Source organism: Marmota flaviventris, chromosome 5, assembly GCF_047511675.1.
Source record: "Marmota flaviventris isolate mMarFla1 chromosome 5, mMarFla1.hap1, whole genome shotgun sequence".
Taxonomy (NCBI): Eukaryota; Metazoa; Chordata; class Mammalia; order Rodentia; family Sciuridae; genus Marmota; species Marmota flaviventris.
In genome coordinates, this window is record NC_092502.1 from 3,158,023 (window position 1) to 3,179,112 (window position 21,090).

General features: G+C 41.8%; 1 long non-coding RNA gene across 5 annotated transcripts; it reads left to right on the forward strand.

The window, feature by feature from the left end:
- The first annotated feature begins 114 nt into the window (after nt 1–114).
- Nucleotides 115–20,022, forward strand: LOC114080300 (uncharacterized). Of its 5 annotated transcripts, none has more exons than XR_011707534.1 (6): nt 115–508; nt 5,213–5,296; nt 6,636–6,749; nt 12,766–12,891; nt 18,013–18,175; nt 19,623–20,022. It is a non-coding gene; the product is annotated as an uncharacterized lncRNA (long non-coding RNA). The 5 variants fall into 5 exon arrangements; XR_011707531.1 differs by lacking the exon at nt 5,213–5,296 and adding an exon at nt 5,367–5,534; XR_011707532.1 differs by lacking the exon at nt 5,213–5,296 and adding an exon at nt 5,371–5,534.
- The last annotated feature ends 1,068 nt before the right edge of the window (nt 20,023–21,090 follow it).

The window sequence follows — 21,090 nt, forward strand, 5'->3', positions numbered from 1 at the left end:
CTGATTGGAAAGCGCCGCCCTGAGGGACAGCCTCCAGGCCCCGCCCTCGCCTGAGGGACAGCTAACGTAACCAATCCCTGATGAAATAGGCCCAGCCCTTTTGAGGCAGCACCTCCTCCCGGGCTGGGGCCTGACCCCGCGGGTAACGCCTGTGCGCACCCGGTGCAGCCCGCGGCGTCTGAACAGGACCCACGGGGACGGCGGTGTGTAGAATTCGGTGCTGTGCACACGGGAGCCACGGAGGAGCGTGTTAAGACCTTAAGTCACATGACCTTCCTGCCCTGGGTTCAGGGTGGGCCTGAGCCCTGGAAAGGAGGCCCGTTCAACTGAAATGAAGTGCTCAGTAAGTACCTTTGACTTTTCTGAAGGCCACGTGAAAACGTTCAAAGGAACAGGTGAAACTACCCGGCACAGCTCAGCCGTACAAGTGCTTTTCTGGCAAATCGAAGCCCTGGGTTCCAGCCCAGCAAAAACAAGATGATTCAAAAGACAAGAGAGAAAGTCACAGGTGAGGTTGGTTGTGATGTCTTTAAAGCAGTATATGTAAAATGTCATTGATGAACTATGCAAACAGTACAATGAGGTGTTGCTACTAATAACATGTCTTTATGGTGCTACTCGTTAGGACAGTGCTCAAAGAAATCTCTGGAGACAGAATCTCACGCTCAAAATGCAAAGTTTATTGACAAGAAGAACTCGCCCGTCTGTCCAGTAGAGTGGCACAACATAACACATTTATTTGAATAGGGGTTTTGTAACTTTTTAACAAGGAGCAAGAGCAAGCTAGAAATGACTTTGGGTGCGGGTGGCTGGGTAATAACAGATTTTTGTATTTAGGGACCTTTGGGGGGGCGTTATGGGAACAGGGCATTTTAAGTTTCTTTTTCTTGGCATCTTATATTATGGGAACAGGGAATCTTAAGTTTTTTCTTGGTAATTCTGAGGCTCAGAACCAAAATGAGTTACTACTGTCCAGGGGTCTAACACTTCAGCCTTCTATTTTATAATGATAAAGGGTATCATTCCTCCTGGCTTATTTGAGCTCAATAGGGGCAAAGAATGGTTTAGGACAGATCTTCAGGGGAGGGGGCTATATTGGCTCATAAGGAGCTAGTTTATAGTCTGATTAGTGAGTGCCTTTACTGGATCTTGTAGAAATTTCTTTAGGCACCTATTTAGATAAGATCCTATGCTGAGAGCTCCATGATTATGTGAGGAGGAGGTCCTTCAATGGGAGTAGCCAGGGAAGAGATTCCAGGGTAAAGGCTGCTGCTGCTCCTGCTGGAACATCTGGATGCTCTCCTGGAGCTCTAACAGCATTCCTCTCCTAAAAAAGACACAAGTGCCTCCCTTCTTTGCCAATATTAGACCAATGGCTCTCCTGTGTCTGATGTGTAGTGTTATGGGAATGGGTAGACTTTCTGGGTTTAAGTGTCAGTTTAAGAAGTAAGGAAAATTAAGGTATGCAAGCCAGTTTATGAGACTCGCAAAGGATGAAAACCTCAGAAGTTAGGGGATTCAGGGTTGTGGGACAAACATAAATATGCATTCTAAGGTTTTTTTTCTCTTTTAAATTTTATTTATTTATTTATTTTAGTTGTTGATGGACCTTTATTTTTTATTTATATGCAGTGCTGAGAATTGAAACCAGTGTCTCTTATATTTGAGGCAAACACTCTACCACTGAGCCACAGCCTCAGCCCCATTCTAAGTTTTATTTAAAATAATTATTGTTTTTCCTCTAAAATGTCCATATGTGGCTGTGTTTGGGTTATACTGTCCTTCCAAGTGTTTAAGATCAAGTTAGTCAAAAATTGACCTGGTTCCTATCTGTTTGTTAAGAGTGAACTGAAGGTCTGGGGGGCATAGTTCAGTTGATAGAGTGGTTGCCTCACAAGCACTAGACCCTGGGTTCAATCCCCAGCAAAACACACACACACAAAGAGCTAAGTTCCCAAAGGGGTCAATCTTGGGGAACTTGAGAGTAGCTTCTAAACTCTTTTAGTGCCATCTGCCAGGTAGGGTTTCCTTGATGAGGTGGCTTCTCTTGGAATCATCAGGGATGTTTCCCTTCTTGAATGATCTTCTTCTTTGCAGCAGGTATACTAATTAACTTTCCATTTACCAGTGGTCTCATTAATCTCCCTGATCAGGAGGTCATGTGGCCCAGAGTAGTAAAGCTCCTTGGAGAACTTCTCTTATTCCTTGGGTTTAGGCTGACTCAGAAGATAAGAGCCAAACATTGGTTTTCTTGGCCCCTTTATTTAAGCTCAAGTTTTAAATCTTGATCTTAAACATCCAGCAAGCCAGCTCCACCAGTCTTAAAGTACAGAGTTTTAACCTTAATGTTTGTAACTTTACCCCTTATATTTACTTGGAGTCTGTATTAGTATTGGAAGTTAGCCTTATATTTTATCTGACCTCAGGTGATGGCTTATTATCTTAAATTAATCTAGGTTGTGTGTTTTTTAAGTAGTACCTCTACAAAACATTAACAGGTAACAGTTATAAAGTTTACAAGGAAAATACAAAATGAAATTAAAAAGAGTAAGAACATGTTTGGTTTGTGTAATAGCTGTCTTGAACTTCAGCTGCCTTATGCATTATATACCTGTTTGAGATCACAGTAATCTTTAGAATACATTAAACTTCTACACATAACTGTAAATAAGCTGAAGGCCAGCCTGTTTTGGAGCCATTTTAACATGTAATAAGGTGGAAGGCAGAGCCTCATGTCAAGTAAGATGGGGCTCTTGATAAATTTTAGGTAAAGTGGTCTAGTTTTGAACCTGATTTTTGCCTGTTTCTTAAATATAATTTTTACAAAGTTTACACATATTGGTTTTTGAGTCTATCTGGATGTTAGGTAATACAATATAACATTACATCTAAAACATGACTCAAAGGCTGAGAGCGCTTTTAACTCCCCTTTTGTGGGGATAAGTGGGAAAATGTTTTCATATTTTATAATATCACCTCCAAACAGATTAGGCTCTCCTTATTATCTTTTAAGCGTGCATGTAAATTCTAATTCCAGTGTGAAGAGTAAGACAAAATGGTATGTATAACTTATTGATAATAGGTTAATTTATCCAGCTATGAAACATTAACTGAGACAAATAAATATTAACTCAGTGTGTTATTTGTACACAAATGTGAGATTCTTGCTACAGATAATTTTAGTTTGGAGAACACCAGTGTGGCAAAGTACTCTCTTAAGCTTTATATTTAACTAAGGTTAACTTTTAAAGTACAATTTAGAATCTAGAGTGTATGGTTAAAATCATGGGTCTGTATGAGTTAACAAAAATTAAAGGATAGCCTTAAATCTCTTTGTTTGTATGTGGTGCTGAGGATCGAACCCGGGCTGCACCGCATGCCAGGCGAGCGCGCTACTGCTTGAGCCACATCCCCAGCCCCGCCTTAAATCTCTTTTACATTTGGGAAACAATGTTAATGATCAGAAATTGACTTAGTCAAAGTAAACAGATATAAGACAGATTTCTAGGGGCTGGGGTTGTGGCTCAGCGGTAAAGCGCTTGCCTAGCAAGTGTGGGCCCCTGATTTCGATCCTCAGCATCACATATAAATAAAAGGTTTAAAAAAGAGAGACAGTATGGTCCTTCATGGCCATGTATAAAAGAAAACAGTTATTGGTTATCTTGCTGGTGTATTTACATAAACTTTCACATGACACATAGGCTTAAACAGATGTAGTTCTCAGATGTATACATATACCTAGTCGCATTTTTTTTGTGTGTCAACTATATTGTTATAATTTAAATGACAACTATTTGTTTAACCAATTATAAAGTAATCATATAAGACTTTAAAACAGGTGCAAACCCTAGTTTCTTCAAGAGTTAATTTCCCGCTGGGAGCAGTGGCACATGCCTGTAATCCCAGTAACTAGGGAGTCTGAGACAGGAGAATCGTGAGTTCAAAGCCAGCCTGAGCAACTTAGCAAGGCACTAAGCAACTCTTCGAGATCCTGTCTATAAGTAAAATACAAAATAGGCCTGGGGATGTGGTTCAGTGCCCCTGAGTTCAATCACTGGTGTCCCCCTCCAAAAAAAAAAAAAAAACAAAAACAGTTTCTCTAAGTAACAAATACAAGAAAATTATTTTGCTAGGTAAGAATGAATCAATGTTTTAGACTTAATTTCCTGTCAGTACATCAAAGTTTAAATAACTGACTGTGCTAACAAAAGACCCAGACAAATGCAAACCTCAAAATCAGGTCAGGTTTTTTTGTTTGTTTGTTTTTTCCTTCCTGATTTGTGAAGTTTGCTGAGTGTGTAAGGGAAGGGAAAATTGGGGAAGAGAAACAGTAGTCTCTTTTCAAGCCAACAAAACCCTTGGTATAGATGCTTTTTACTGTCCACGTGGTATAAAACCATAAGAGTTTAGCATATAGTTGATATGAGGTCCTTCAGAGGGCTGCTGGAGTCAGGTCTTGGGCTCAAAGCATTTGTGCAACACTAAGGAGTCGCCCCAGCCAGATGCTCTCAGTCACTTGGAGCCGCCTGGCTGCCACCTGCAGCAAACCTTTCCCACCCAGCGGTGGATATTTGTCCCCTAAGGCTGCTAGAGGTAGCTTCAGGCCCAAGACCTTCACACAGCACCAGAGTGGCCACCGCGGGCGGAATTCAGTTGCCTTGGGCTTGTGGCCTCTCCCTTGTACCCAATCTCTCCCACATCAAGGGGACAGCAGAGGACACGGGGACCTACGATGACAGGGTGGAGAAATGCAGAGTTAGATTCAGTGGGATCCTGGTGTCCTGTGCCCTGGCTCTCGGCGGCTCTGCCTTCAGCTTCCACAGAACAGCTTCTGTGCAGCTGCCTCTGATGGCGTCATCACGGAGTTCAGTGATCTGAGGGTGCGCAAGTCCTCGACTCCAGAGGAAGTGAAGAGGCTTGAGTCAGGACGAGAAGAGCCTTGTGGGAAGCCATTCTCGCATGTGATTGGGCACCTCCCTAATTGGGTGTGAGGCGTTCTGGCTAAACTGTGTCAGAACTAATCCCCACCCTTTCCAGATGCAAGAGCCTGTGGGGGTGTGACTGACCATTGACCCTGAGACCAATCACTGATCCTGACCTTGGAATGCCTCCCCCTCGACCTTCATTGGATGGAATTTTCCCCTGAATTTCTTGTACCCCAATAAAAGGCCACTCCCTGGCGTGCTCTCTCTCTCTCTCTCTCTCCTGCTAGTCCTGAGTAAGCCTCTCTGCCCCACCGGGTGGTTCGAGGCAGGAGCCAGAGGGAGGGCCGTCTCAGACCTGGTCAAAGAAAAAGGTAAATTGAGTTTGTGTGTTTATTTTGATCTCACTAGTTAACTTCTATGCTTTGAACCTCTTGTATGAAGCCAGCGTGGAGAGCATCATCCTGGAGGAGGGCAAGGAGGTCCTGCTAGGTGAGGTGGCCAGACTGAACATTCCTATGCCAGCTTTGTCAAGGTGCTCCAGACAAGGACGGCTGCTATGCCCTCTATGACGCGAGCCAGGAGACCCAGGAGAGCAAGAAGGAGGACCTGGTATTTATCTTCTGGGCCTCTGAATCTGCACCCCTTAAGAGCAAAATGATCTATGCCAGGTCCAAGGACGCCATCAAGAAGAAGCTGACAGGGATCGAGCACAAATTACACGCAAACTGCTATGAGGAGGTCAAGAACCGCTGCACCCTGGCTGAAAAACTGGGGGGCAATGCTGTCATCTCTCTGGAGGGCAAGCCTTTGTGAGCCCCCTCCAGCCCCCTGCCTGGAACATCTGGCAGCCCCAGACCTGCCGTAGGGGGGTTGCAGGCTGCCCCCTTCCTGCCAGACCGGAGGGGCTGGGGGATCCCAGCAGAGGGAGGGCATTCCCTTCACCCCAGTTGCCAAACAGCCCCCACCCCCCACCCCCTGAACCTTCCTCCTCCCTCCATCCCTGACAGTTCTGGCCTTCCCAAATTGCTTTTGATCTTCTATTCCTCTTGGGTTGAAACAGACCAAGTCTTCCCCAGTTTGGGAGGAGCTGTATTTTTTTTTAACGATACCCCTATTTCCCACCTGTTTTTCCCCCATCCCATGACGCCAACTTCTAAGTAGTGACGCTGTGCTTGTCTGTTTAGTTCTGTGTATAAATGGAATATTGTGGAGATGATCCCTCCCTGTGCCGGGTGGTTTCCCTCCCTTTTCTCTTGGTCTTGACCATTCATGGAAGCAGGACCAGTAAGGGACCTTCAATTAAAAAATTAAAAAAAAAAAGAGAGAAAATGCAGAGAGTTAGAGATTCGGCCATAGCCATGTGAGCAGTGGCTGGAGGGGCTCCCAGCCTTCAGAGGACCTTAGAGGTGCTAGATGATCACAGTCACTTTCTAGGCCTCATCAGCTGTTTAACTGACCATGGAGAAAGGAGCTGTGTTACAGGAAGTAATAAATATTGCCTTGCTCTCAACTCTGGTTAGAGAACCAATCCCATCAGAAACACAAACTTTTGAGATTCTCCTTCTGCAATTTACTAAAACATTCATAATTTGTCTACATTCTTAGTTTTATCCTCTATTTTGGACTTTAACACAAGAATATTACTTTATTTTCTGATTTTCCATACTAAAGTATATTTCCATACCTATAACTTTCTTTTATCTTTTTTAGTTTCAGATCTTTCTTCTGGTGTCCTGCTGTTCTTGCACACCAGAGGCCATGCCTTTTGGCACCTTCAACTTATTGCCTGACTGTTCAGACTCCTTACCATGTAACTAAATAAATGTGAGTACAGAATCTCTTTCATTCATTTTAACTCTGACAGACCAATTTCAATTGTAAGATTGTATAATTATCCAGAAAACCATTTAAAGGTCAGATAGTGACAGTGAAACAAGCCCATACCTATAGTGGCCCATTCAGCTAGTTTTAAGGGGCTATTAATAAGATCCATGTAATATGGCATACATCCTAAAGGGCTAGTAAAAGATATGAAAAGCAGATAAGCAAAACAGAAACCAAAACCAAAGCTGACAGGTTTAAAAAAAAAAAATGTGCATACAAATTTCTTCCTTAGCTTGGATAGTGAAGGACACAGGGCAGGTGGAGGAGTGAGAGCCTTGCAGCTGCCTTAAATGCCTCTTTCCTCTCATTGTTGACATGATTTCCAGAGTTAAAAGTTCAAGAGTGTTGACCTTGAGAGACCTAAATTCTAGTTAGAATATTGGAGGACTCTGGAGTTTAAATAAAATAATAATATTTTATAATTCTGTATTTTTTTAGAACATGCATGAACGTAAAATTTTAACCCTTAATCATCTTGCCCTTAATGGAGACCAGAAATAAAGCAATCCTATACTTTCCATTGAACAACAATTTATAAAAATCGCATTTATAATGTTTATCCCGTCTGGTCTATGTTAAATCTGATTTATCTATTTTAACTTAGGTTACTCATGAAAATTAAATTTGTTAACATTTTAAGTCATCTTTTTTGTTGATGAAAATTCTAGAAGAAGCAATGGACATTATAATAGAAAGTGATGTTTTTCATTGTCTGATCATTTAGGAAAAGAGTGTGGATTAGTGATTTTAATGACATCATTACCTTTATTTGTTTATCCAATTGAAATTGAACTTTCGAATCACATGAATCAAAGGTATTTGATCCATTTTTGAATTCTAGTTTATGAGCACTCAATATGTTGGTTTTGATACATATATACATGTAGACAAGCCAGTACACAGAACAAAAAAGCAAAGGCCTTATAGTTTTTGTTTTTAATATTTGTTAAATTGTCAATGGACCTTTATTTATTAACTTATTTATATGTGGTGCTGAGAATTGAACCCAGTGCCTCACACATGCTAGACAAGTGCTCCACCACTGAGCCACAATCCCAGCCCAAGGCCTTATAGTTTTTAAAAATTTATTAGATTAAGAGTCAACTCTTGTAAATTGGCCTCTGAATAAAGCAGAGTGTTAAAAAAAATATATTTTTGATGGATAAAATAGGTCTGATCGTAAGTTTTAACTTAGGCACATAGAATCAAAATAATGAGTTCAGGGGGCTGGGGCTGTAGCTCAGTGGTAGAACTCTTGCCTAGAATGTATGAGGCCCTGGGTTCAGTCCTCACTCAGCACCACATAAAGATAAATAAATAAAATAAAGGTATTGTATCCATCTATAACTACAAAAAATATGTATATTAAAAAATAATGAGCTAAAAAGAATTTAAAAAATAAGTTTCCTAGAAAAAATGATATGGCCATGAATTATTTCAATAAAGCAACAGGAGAGAATGAGGAGAAAAAGAGAGGGAGAAAGAGAAAGGAGAGAGAGGGAGGGTGGAAATTTGAAGTTAAAGAGACATTCTTTTTTCCTTAGTCTTAGGCCCCCCTATTGTGCCTGCCATTTGCATTCCTGTGCTGGCTTCAGAGGAGTCTTGGCCAGGGAAATTGCTGCCTAGGGCTTTTAAACCTTATTTTTTTCTGGTTGGTAATTAGGCCAGGTTTGGATACAGAAAATTATAAAACATTATTTCCCGTTACCTTTGAGGAATAAGATTGTTATGTCATACTATATTTGGTGATTGAATGAAGGGAAAAAAAGTTTGGAAGTAGGAACCTCACAGAACCTTGTCATTTTGCAATAAGTAAATTCTTTTTTAAACTTTGGAGAATTTTTGATCAAAGGTTTCTTACTTGAGCCATTGGTGCAAGTTATCTGATTTATTTTGTGGCCAAATTTGAGTACTGAGCCTATTGGCATATTTAATTTGAGATAAGTATGGTAATAGAGTGTTTTAAAATTGGCAGAGAGAAAACCTAAGGGCATGTTTGGGGGAATTGACTGAGTAGTCCCATCTTTGGAGAGGCTTGGGGAGGAGAGGAGAGGAGAGGATTAGATAAATATCGTGTCAGGTGAGATCATAGGTCTATGTCAGATATTGGATTTTTGGTGAAAGAATCAAGATATGTGGTATAGGATCTGAGGTGTTTTGGGTCTGGGAGAGGTCAGAGAGGGAGAAAGGGATATGGACTCTGATAATCCCCCCATCCAGCAATTTTCCTAAGGGAGAAAACAGGAATGGACTGGGAAGATTGGGAGGGAAGCTGTCCGTGACATCAGGTATGTGGAGGGCTAGGAAAATCCATATTGGGTGGGCGCTGGGGTGCAGAGTGCTGAGGATGGATATGGGCATCAGGTGGGGGTGACACACCCAAGAGAAGAAGAGACTCACCAGGGGATAATCCACCTGGGGATTAACCACCCAGTGTTGGATGAGTAGCTAGAGTGCTCTGAGGAGAGGAGAGGAGATTCCCTGAGAGATTTGAGCACTCTGTTTGGATTGGGGGTTCACCAAAGCAAATCCCCCGAGGGAGAATAGGATTTATGGTGACACTTCCTTCATTCCCGGCCAATATACCAAAATGTTAGGACAGAATGCTCAAAAGAAATCTCTCAAGACAGAGTCTCATGCTCAAAAAGCAAAGTTTATTGACAAGAAAAGCCTGCCAGACTGCCCAGTAGAGTGGTGCAACAGCCACATTTATTTGAATAAGGTTTTTATATCTTTTTTAGAAGTAGCAAGAGCAAGCTAGAAAGGACCATGGGTGCAGCAATCTAGAATTGACCTTGAGTTCAGGTGGCCAAGCAATAACAGATTTGTATTTAGGGACCTTGTGGGAGAGGTTATGGGAATAGGGTATCTTAAGTTTCCTTTTCTTGGTAGTTTTGGTTCTGGGTGAAGATAGAGTCCCAGAATAAAATGGAGTTACTAATGTTTAGGGACATAACACTACTGTTGCAGGGGACAAACCAGGCAAGACAGCAAATAGGTACAGGAAGCAGATTTTATTTAGCTATAGCCAGGTTCATAGGGCAAGCTTTCACTGTAATCAATCAATCCCCCTGAACCCCAAGTTCAGGTAGTTTCAGAACTTTATACCCAGCATGTAAGGGGAAGAGCTCAGAAGTTCCCAGTCTGCATAAGTTCACATAAAAGCAGCTGTTCTGGCCAAATTAACCCTTCAAGGACAACACCTGAGAACAGGAGAGCTTCTTCTCCCCTTTCTTTCCTCTGCCTGCCAGCTGTTACCAGCCCAATTGGTAACTTTTCCTATCTTAGAAATGTAGTCATCTCTGTGAAGCTCAGCTCAAGGTCAGAGGCCTTGTTAAAGGATTTGTTTTTTTAATCACACTTTGTATTTGCAAACACACTTCTACAAACTACTATACTGGATAAATGTTTGTAAAAACTAGTAAGGGGGCATTCGGCACCTAATCTCTTCCAGGCCAGTGGCCAAATAAAATAGAGCAATAGAAGTATAGGAAGTTTAACTATGTTGGAACCTTTTACCTCCTTTGGGACCGCGGCCATTATTAGGTGTTGGCTGAGGTGGCCTCATGGGTTCTTCCAGAGCATTCCCCCCCCCCCCCCACCCAGCGCAGGCTTTTGACCTTACCCCCGCCTAATGGTTTAACCTGAAATCTGCCTAGGCCCTTAGTGATAGTGACATAACTGCTCCTTATTGGTTCTCGCTACTCTCTCTTCTTACCCCCTCCTTCTATCACTATATAACCTTGTCCCTAACACAATAAAGTTGAGATTGCTGCACCTTCACAGTTGACTCAACTCCCGGCTCAGTGTGGTTTGTTCCCAATCTTGGGTGGGGACTGGACGGCAACACTTACCCTCTTGCTCAGCCCCTCGGAGACAGCAGGATGGTCCTGCTTGTCTCCCACGTACCTTTGTTGCAAGGAGCAACATAACTACATTGAACTTTTTGTAGAGACTCTTTTGCTGATAGTCCTGAAATCAATTATGGTGAAGATTTCTGGAGAAGCTTAGTTACGACCTTCTCTAGAGAAGGGGGTGCCAATACACTACTTCTTCAAAATTTTTCTAATCTCTCAGTAGATTAGCTCAGTGCAGACCAGCCACAGTCCATGTACTCAGGAGCCCAACTTACTCTTTGTGGCTGCCACATCACAGGTGCACTTCAGAGGTTTGTGACCCCCTGATATCTGTTGCAGAAAAGGACCCACTTTTGTGCTGCAATAAGGGAACATCCCTTTCCTGCCAGTAGCTCTCCTGCTTTCCAAGGAACACAGAAGCACAGTCCCCAGAAGAGAACTGGAGCTGCAGGCAAAAAAATCTCCACAGGTTGACCACAGCTTCCCACCTGCTGGTTAGTGGTGGCTCAGCCCCTCCCAGAGATCACAGAGCAAAAAAGGAAAGAGGGACCCTAAGTCTTCAGCTGGTCTGCAGTTGACCTCCACTGGTTAAATGTGCAGGGAGGAGATTAAAGGAACACTTACTTTCTATTTTGATCTTGGCTCTAATCTTCAGGCTGTGGTTGTATGTTTCCTCCTTGCATGTGTGGAGTGCCCTGTGACTATCAATCACATGTATAGATGTATAGACGTAATAAGAAATACACCATCTAATAAGAAATACAACCTTAAACAAGGGGAAGATAAAATCAGTGCCTTTGGGCTTCCTCTTGGCCAGGTATCTCATAGTCAACAAGTTGTTGAATCCTGGCCTTGCACTGGTCTATGTGTCGTATCCTTGAATGCAGAACAAACCACTCCAGAACTTACCAGCTCATGACTGGGCTGGTCAGCAATCTGGGCACAGTGGGGCCCACTCAGGCCTGTGTTGACCAGGCAGCTCTGCTTCTGGGGAGAACTGGCTGTTGGCTGGGGCACCTTGGTTCTCTTCTCCATGATATCTCCTCCTCCATAAGCAACAGTCTTTGTGCTCATGGAGACAGAGGGATCTGGTAAGAAGACCAAAAGCCAGAATTTTTTTCTGTATTCCTTCTTATCATTCACCTATGTTTGCTGACATCTTACTGATGTTCCTTACCATCATTTTAAATTCTTAGATCCTTCATAGCTGTCACTCAATACAGATATATTCCTGGGGAATTATTTTTCACATTGAGATGACATGTTTCCATCCTTGATTCTTGTGTCTGGATTTGATGTCTGCACCTCTGGTGTGATTTTGTGGAGCCAATTTTGTAGAAAGGATTTTTTAGGTAGATGGACTGGACTGTAGGATGTTAGTTGTACAGGTGTTTTAGATTTGGATATAGGGAGGTAAAGAAAACAGTCTCCATGATCTCATTTTTTATTTATGTAAACCTTGTGTGAGTGCTTCAATGTTCTGACTACAGAAACTGAAGGTAGTTACCCAACATTTCAGTGAATGTAAGCATGCAAAGGTGTGCATCTTCTGGCTCCATGGCCAATCCCTGATGGCACTGAAGCTTTTTGTGACAGCTGCCACCATCTTGACAACATCTGAAGATAAGAGCATAAGTGGTACTAGAGCTTTTGGCACCAGCCTCTCAGTTCTGAAATCTGTGTGCTGTGGAGAACGTTGATGGGCTTCTGATGATTGTGCAGATCTTGTTTGGAACTTTGACACTGGTATTCATGCTCCTGGAGGTGGGGAAATGTGTATGGGAGTTCCTTCCTAATCCCATGGATATCAAACAGGTAGCAAAGAGGACTGTGGTTTTAATATTTGCAACCCTGAAGATGCAGAACAGGGCTCAAAATGTCTCTAGATCATGTGACGCCAACTCTGGTCAGAGCCCATCTTGTAGTGTTGGTAGTTACAATCCTAGGGTTACATGACTGAGTCAAGCTTGAGTGATGTTGAAGCTATTTTCAACAACAGCTGCAGTCCCAAGGGCATTGGCTGGGGAGATCTTCCGTAGTTTCTACCAGGTGATCAAATGTGGTGCTGGGTATTGATGCTATTGGATTTCTTATTCCAGGAGCTGTGCAAAATGGCTTCCACAGTTCAGTCCCAGTGGGTTGGTGTAAGTGAAGTCCATACTTTGCCTCAGCACCACAGGCTTGAGGATATGGAGACCTTCCCAGATTCTGCAAGATGATTTCAGGTACTGGTGGGAATCTGGACCATTGATAGTCATGGTTCTGGAGTGGTGGGACTTTGCCAGGTGTTTTCTCATCTCCCAAGTAATACAAATGAGTGAAGATGGGACTTTCCAACCCTAGTGGTGTGGCCCAGGGGGTGTTTGGCTAGATCTGGACAGGTTAGCACAGGTGGTGGGCTTGGGCCACTAACTCCTACATTTCTGGAGCTGTGGGACACAACTGGGGCTTTCTCAGTGCCTGGTGGACAGGAGTTAGTGAAATTGCAAACTGCATTGTCCTTGTCTGAAGGTTGCCTTGTGAACTCTGTGCTGTCCAGAGCTCCCTTCCTTCCCTATTAATTTCCTGAGCCTGCCTCAGTCTCTGCTAAAAGCACTTCTTTGGTGTCCTGATGCTTCCCTGTGGCAGCGTGAAGCACAGGGCACAGCCACACAGCCGTCTCGGCTACCTCCTCTAATGATGCCATTATCTTTCCATCGGCTCTGGGAAGGGCTTCCCTCCTCATGCCCATGACCGTGGCCTCTTCTTTTCTGTAACAGTAGTTCTAGTCTCAAGTTTAACAAATATTCTCTGAAAATATCTGGAAGATTTCAGGGAAAATAACTTCTATTTTCTGAACACATATACACATCAGTGGACCTCATCTATAAATTAATTTATACCGTGGACTTGAAATGCATCCTTTGTTACCCTCTTTCTTTTCACATGAATCCTTTTCATGCATGCTAAGGATGGGTGCGTTTGTGAAAGGTAATAAAGACTGATGTATAGATACCTGTTTGATGACTGTATTTTTACATGGACAATTAGCAAGCACTTCTTTCACATAAGATAGATATATAGATACTTTTTTAAACTTTATTTTCATTTCAGGGATACACTATATGTGAACACTTTGTATTATTCTTTCATAAACTTCTAGATTCAACTAATCCTGTTTTATAAGGATGTTTGTATCTATTTTGATTCTTAAAAGTAACTTCAAGTGGTCTAGTGCTGACATTGCCCAATTTTGATTTTTATCCTTGGATGACATTAGCAGTTTTCTTTATTTTAATTTATTTTATTTTTTGCAGCTTCCAAAATCTGGTAATGATCTACCATTCCAAATATGTGATAGAAATAGAGTGCCCAACAATAAGAATGTCCTATCATTATACTGCATTTCAAAGTCACAGTAATTTACTATGTGTGATCACATGTGAATAATGCAAAGTAGGTTTTGTTTATTTTAACTTGATTTTAATTTTGGAGTTGCCTTAATTTTTCTTTTTTTTTTTTTTTTTTGTGTGTGTGTGTGGGGGGGGGGGGTTACTGACGTACTGAAACAACATTTGTCTTTTTCTTGCTCTGCCATGATCCCCACACAGCTCATGAGATGGGCAGGGCCTCCCCAGATGTCAGTCAGGGCCTTGCAGGTGCTAGAAAAGGTGTTTTTAAAAAGGGAATATTTCACCTTGTTCAGCTATAAAATAAATACATTCCATATCTAAGAAAAACCTGGGCCTCAATGCAGTAAGCAGGCAATCTGCTGACAGCAGACATCATGAAGCTAGACTCAACCTCCTGAAACCTGACCCCTTGCTTCATTTGAATGTCTTTTCTCTAGTAAAAGGGTTTAGCATGTGCTCTGTCTCTGTTTATTTTGTGCAACTCTGTTCACCTGGAGTGACCTTGAGTGTTTAGTCGAGAGATGCAACAGAATGAAATTGCATAAATTATGCTATTTGCATGCATGGAATATACAATAGTGGATTCCATCATTATGTGTATCTATAAAGCATTTATTTTAATTTTTTAAAGTATAAATAAATAAAAGGAAGCCTAGTAGAGGAAACAAAACAGAAAAAGAATAGGAGAAACGAGAGTTGGTGGGGACTGAAGTAAAGACAATTACATCCCATGGTTGCATGTTATGTAAAAATAAACCCTCATATTAGCCAGGCACAGTGGTGCACTCCTTTAATTGTACCAACATGGGAGACTGAGGCAGGAGGATGCCAGTTTGAGAAAAGCCTCAGTAATATAGCAAGTTCCTAAACAACTTAGTAAGAAAATAAATATTTAAAAAATAAAATATTTAAAAAATAAAAGGGGCAGGGCTAGGGTTGTGGCCCAGTGTTAAAGCACTAGCACCTGCAAGGCTCTGGGTTCAATCCTCACCACCACATAAAAGTAAATAAATAAACAAATAAAATAAAGGTATTGTGTCCTACTACAACTAAAAAAAGAAATAAAAATTAAATTTAAAATTAAAAGGGCTGTGCATGTGGCTCAGTGGTAAAGTGCCCTGAGTTCAATCCCTGACAGCAAACAGATATATAATTAAAACAAACCCTAATATCATGTATAACTATAATGTACTAATAAAGACAGAAAGAAAATAAAAAACATAAAGCAAAAAAACAAAAACAGTACAATTTGAGAAAATATAAGCTTAAGTAATACTCTGGTTTTGCTATTCAACAGCACAAAAGAAATGAAAAAGACAACATAGCCTATTAGTAGCATTTTTTCCCCTGAGATTTCCTCAAATTCTAAAATATGTCCAATGATAAAATCATAAAATAGAAAAGGAATATTTCACCTTATTCAGCTATAAATAAATACACTCCATAGCTAAGAAAAACCTGAGCCTCAATGTAGTAAGCAGAGCATTTCAAAGTGATGAACACAGCAAGAGCTTGTGTTGAGGGAGCATAGATATGTCAGGCTCAAGGGGCAGGGAAGGTCCTCCCACCTGGTCCTGCTCACTGAAACACTCCATGATCACCCTCCCAGGAGACCTGGACCATGAATCCAGTCTAAGAGGCTTTCAGGTTTGCACAGCACTGCACTGGGGTGGGTGGTCCTATGCTCTGGGAGAGTTTTCCTCCTTCACAACTGTGAGAGAATGCAAGGGCAGGAATCACTGCTGACCTGACCCCTCAGCACCAGCATCCACAGGCTCACTGTCCACCTGTCTTCAAGAATAGAAACAGGGCTTGGGGAGATAATATCCATAGAAGGTAGCTGTCCAGATGAGGCCTGTTCCAGAAGATTCCTCAGCCCCAGGACCTTCTGATGCTCCCCTGAGAGGCTGTACCCCACACCTCAGGCTGTCCTCTAGGAGGAGCTGACCCAGGGCCTCAAATTCTCTGCCCCCTACAGGACTTAGGTCACTGTTGCACCTGGGCAGCCCCAGAAAAGGATAGAACAGTGGCTGAGAACACAGAACCTTGTGAAGAGTCTAGAGGAAACTGCTACCCAAAGACAATAAGGCCTCTATGCCTGGGAAAGGCAAGGAAAGACGGACCCAAAGGGTTTTAACAGTGGAGTTCCAATGATGTTCTCTACTTTCTCCTCTTGGTAAATGTTCACAAACAGAAACAAATCTTTAAAAAAGTATCATCCATTACCCAGCAAAAAAATGATAATTTATTACTGTGCCCACTTTAATGAGGGAAACAAAGAGCTGATAATGCTGAAAACTAGAGGGGGTATCTGGAAATGTGGGAGAGTCTAAAGGACTCCTTCCAGGGTTGGTGTGAGCAGCCTGGGCCTCTGCAGGGGAGGCTGCACAGAATGCTCTCACTGGACCTTCAGTGACCTCCTCTTGCAGGACCAATTCTGGCCTTGGTTTAAAGTTACTGGGATCAAGGATCTCTTTCCTCAAATTATCAATCAAAAGAGACACAGTGTTATAAGAATCCAGGGGGGAAATCACTCAAATTCATAGTTTATGTTTATAGGAGGAATTGCATAGCTCTGGTCAACAGAATCAGTGTTAAACATTCACCTGCAGTTCACAAGGTACAGAACAGACCATCCACTGCCAAACCCCTGCAAGTGCAGGAGCTGATGTTTTGGTGAATCTTTGTAATGAACCAATTCATCCACCACAATGTATTGGAGAAATGTACTAACTTTCTGCAACCACATTGGAACAAGATCATCTCTATTTTCCCAAGGGCATTCCCAAAGCACAGCCCTGGAATTCTTCTACCCCCACACCTCCAAAACTAACATATCTGAGAGATGTAGTGCTCTCACCCTAGAGGAGAAAAAAGGTACATAAAAAATTTTAACTAACCAGGTGCAGGCCTGTAATCCCATTGCCTCCAGAGGATGACACAGGAGGGATACAAATTCAAAACAAGCCTCAGAAACATAGCAAGGCCCTCAAATGCTTGGTAAGACCCTTTCTCAAAAGAAAAAATAAAAAGTCTGGAGATTCTCAGCATAATCAATATGTGAAGAGAAAGCCTACACAATGGGAAAAAATCTTTACCACACACACCTCAGAGCACTAATCTCTAGGATATGTAAAGAACTCAAAAACACTAAACACCAAAAGAAAAAAAAAGAAAAAGAAAAAACAAAAACCAAAATCCAATAAATAAATGGGCTAAGAAACTGAAAAGATACTTCATAGAAGAAGAAATACAATCAATCAACAAATGTATGGAAAAATGCTCCCCATCTCTAGCAATTAGAAAAATGGAAATCAAAACTACTCTAAGATTTCATCTCACACCAGTCAGAATGGCAATTATCAAGAATACAAGCAACAATAAATGTTGACCAGGATGTGGGAGAAAAAGTACACCCATCCATTGCTGGTGGGACTGCAAATTGGTGCAACCACTTTGGAAAGCAGTATGGAGATTTCTCAGAAAACTTAGAATGGAACCACCATTTGACCCAGCTATCCCACTCATTGGTTTATACCCAGAGGACTTAAAATCAGTATATTACAGTGACACAGCCACATCAATGTTTAGCAGCTTAATTCACAATAGCAAAAATATGGAACAAACCTAGATGCCCTTCAACGGATGAATGGTAAAGAAAATGTGGTATATTTACATAATGAAATATTGCTCAGCCTTAAAGAAGAATGAAATGATGGCATTTGCATGTAAATGGATTGAACTAGAGAATACCATGCTAAGGGAAATAAGTCAATCCCAAAAAACAAAAGCTGATGTTTTCTCTGATAAGTGGATGCTGATCCATAGTGGGGTGAGGGGGACAGGGAAGAATGAAGGAACTTTGGATTTTGCAGAGGGGAGTGAGGGAATGGGTGGGGCTGTGGGGATAGGAAGGACTATAGAATGAGACAGACACTATTACTCTCTATACAGGTATGATTACACTACGGAACTGACTCTGCAACATGTACAGCCAGAGGAATGAGAAGCTGTGCTCCATTTGTGTGAATATGTCAAGATGCATTCTACTGTAAAATAAATAAGTAAAGCAAAAAAGGCATCTATTGAAAACTTAGAGATGACATCATGATTGAAGGTAAAACCTGGGTACTTTATATCTCAGGGAATGATAAAACAAGAGTATGTGAGTTTGCTATTTGCATTCATTATTTTACTAAAAGTTTGGATATTGAACAACAAAGAGAAACTAATGAGAAATTATATTGTAAGCACATGTAAAAATTTCTAAGGAATTTATACACTCATAGGAACACACAACACTAGAGTCAGTTAGCAAATTTGCAGTTGACAACAGAAATACACACAAAACCATAAGGTTTTTACACTGGAAATGAACAATCTCAAAATAGAAATAAGAAGCAATTCTATTCAAAAGTGTACAAAAAAATACTTAGAAATAAATTTTACAACAGAAGGTTAATATCTGTCTACTGGAAAGGTAAGACAGAATGTTGAACCTAATTAAAGAAGATCTAAATAAATGGAAAGGTAGTTAATACTCAAGCACAACCGAACTCTGCACCATTAAGATCACATTTTCCTTGTTTATTACATCCAAAACAACCAATTTGACATGTATTATTCTGCTTCTTGAATCAAAAGGTCTTGAGTGCTTGTCTTCCTAGCAAAACCCTCTGTCTCCATGAGAGCAAAGACTGTTTTGCTGATGGAGAAGGAGATATCATGGGGAGGAGAACGAAGGTGCCCCAGCCAATAGCTAGTTCTCCCCAGAAGCAGAGCTTCCTGGTCAACACATAGAACACAGGCCTGGGTGGGCCTCTCTGTTCCCAGATTGCTGACCAGCCCACTCATGAGCTGGTGATTTGTTCTGCAGAGAGGCCAGGATTGAACACTAGAGTTACCTGGCCAACAACAGAAGGCCCATAGGCACTGATTTTATCCTCCCCTTATTTAATGTTGGATTTCCTAGTAAATCATGCTGAGTTACATAGGTGAACATCTACACCTGTGATTGATAGTCACATCATACTGCAAAGAGAAAAACACAAACAGCCTGGAGATTGCAGCTAAGGTCAAACTATGAAGTAAATGTAAGCTCAGTGGTGCACACATAATAAAGGCAGGAGGCAGGAAGGAACAGAGTGTCAGGGTGTCCTTAACCTAGGAAGGGCCTTAGCCTAACTAACTCCATTTTAAAATAAAACTGCAGTCCCCACCAGGCACGCCTACAGAGCCCTCCAATATGGCCATCAGGCATAGCCTGATAAAATAAGTCGCTTTGCGCAACCCTGATAAAACTTAGAGTGAAGTCTCAGGCATTTGCCTTCACCCTGATAAAGGCAAAGAAGCCAGGGCAGAAACCACCAGACCAGATGTCCTGACCTCAGAAGGAAGTCACTGAGAAACCCGGTAACAGCTGATAGTGATTGAAAGGGCAGGCAAAAGCCCCAAAATTTAGCATAAATAATGGAGCAAATGTCAGCCAGCCGACACTGATGCACACAAGACTGATGAGCCCCTGAACTGACATCCCAACTCTTCTCCTCTGCCTGATCCTCTAGGTCATCCTCACTGCTTTCAAACTCTCCAGCAGCCTCTTGACTCTGGTGAGAAAAGGATTCTTCCTTAAGACAGTCTCCACAGCCAGCCATCAGCTCCTCCCCAGGAGAAGCCTCCATCAGTTCCTGACCTGGTCACTGTGGTCCAAGTGAGTGTGGATCTGCTGGACTGAAGGCCTAAGACTTAATTCCTACTACTTAAGCTTAGCATGCAAAGGGAATGTCTGTAATAGGTCTGTCATGATTAAATGTGTTTGCAGTGCTTAGAGTTAACTTAGAATTGTTTGCTTTGAATTGGTTATGTCTATTGCAGTGCCCAGAATTAAGGATTGTCATTCCTTGATTAAGAACCTATAGAGTGAATTGTATTGCATGATTTGAGTGAATAAAGCATTGAAAAGGGCTTAAGTGCATGGAAATTCTTTATCTCTCCCCTGGACTGCAGATGTTGCACTTTTGCCCATCGCCACACAGAGTCAATTGTTCAAACACCTTAGGTATCTTACTTTCAGGACTGGGAGTGGAAATGGCGCAGGGCTAAAGCAAGGGTCTTGGTTTTGTAAGCTCATCCATTAGTTTGCTGACAGAAGTCTGAATAGGGAATTTCCTGGGGCTTATTGTATTGGGGTCCACTGACACATTAGGATTTGGTTTTAAGGTGCTAGTCAAATGGGAGGTCCTTTTATGTTATTTTCCTCTAATAGGCCTGGGCTTTTCAACGACAAAAACTTCAATTTTACCCTAGAGAAGGTGGATGGAGAAACAGCTGCAGATAGAAAAATGTCCTTGGAATTATTCTCCATATTCTTAAGTAAATATACCTTTAATCTGCTCCCTGCACATCTAAACTGTGGAGATCAACTGTGGATACAGCTTAAGACTTAGGGTTCCCCTATTCTTGTTTTGCTGTGTGATCTCTGGGAGGGGTTGGGCCACCACCAAACAGCAGGTGGGAACCTGTGATCAACCTTTGGAAATTTTTTGCCTGTAGCTGCAGGTCTCTGTTCTTGGACAGCAGGAATTCTACTGGCAGGGAAGGAATGTTCCCTCACTGTAGCATAAAAGGGTAGGTGTTGCAGGTCCTTTACTGCTGACAGATATCGGCGGTCACAAACATTACAGATGCACCGTCATGTGGCGGCCACGAAGAGTGGGCTGGTCTGCACTGAGCTACTGAGAGATTACAGTAGAGTAAAATTTTGAAGAAATAGTACCATAAATACAAGAAATTAATTAATAATAATATATCATTGTATTGATTGCATAGTAACACAATGATAATTTGCATAATTACATTATAGAATCACAATGGATTTCACCTGTGACTTGTTTCTTGAATCATTTTGTTGGTTGCTGGAATGGAACCCAGGACCTTGCATTTGCTAGAAAGTTGCTCTACCACTGAGCTGTACCTAGACGCTTTACCTGTTTTTTTTCCCTTAACTTTCATGTGGCATTCGGAAAATTAAAA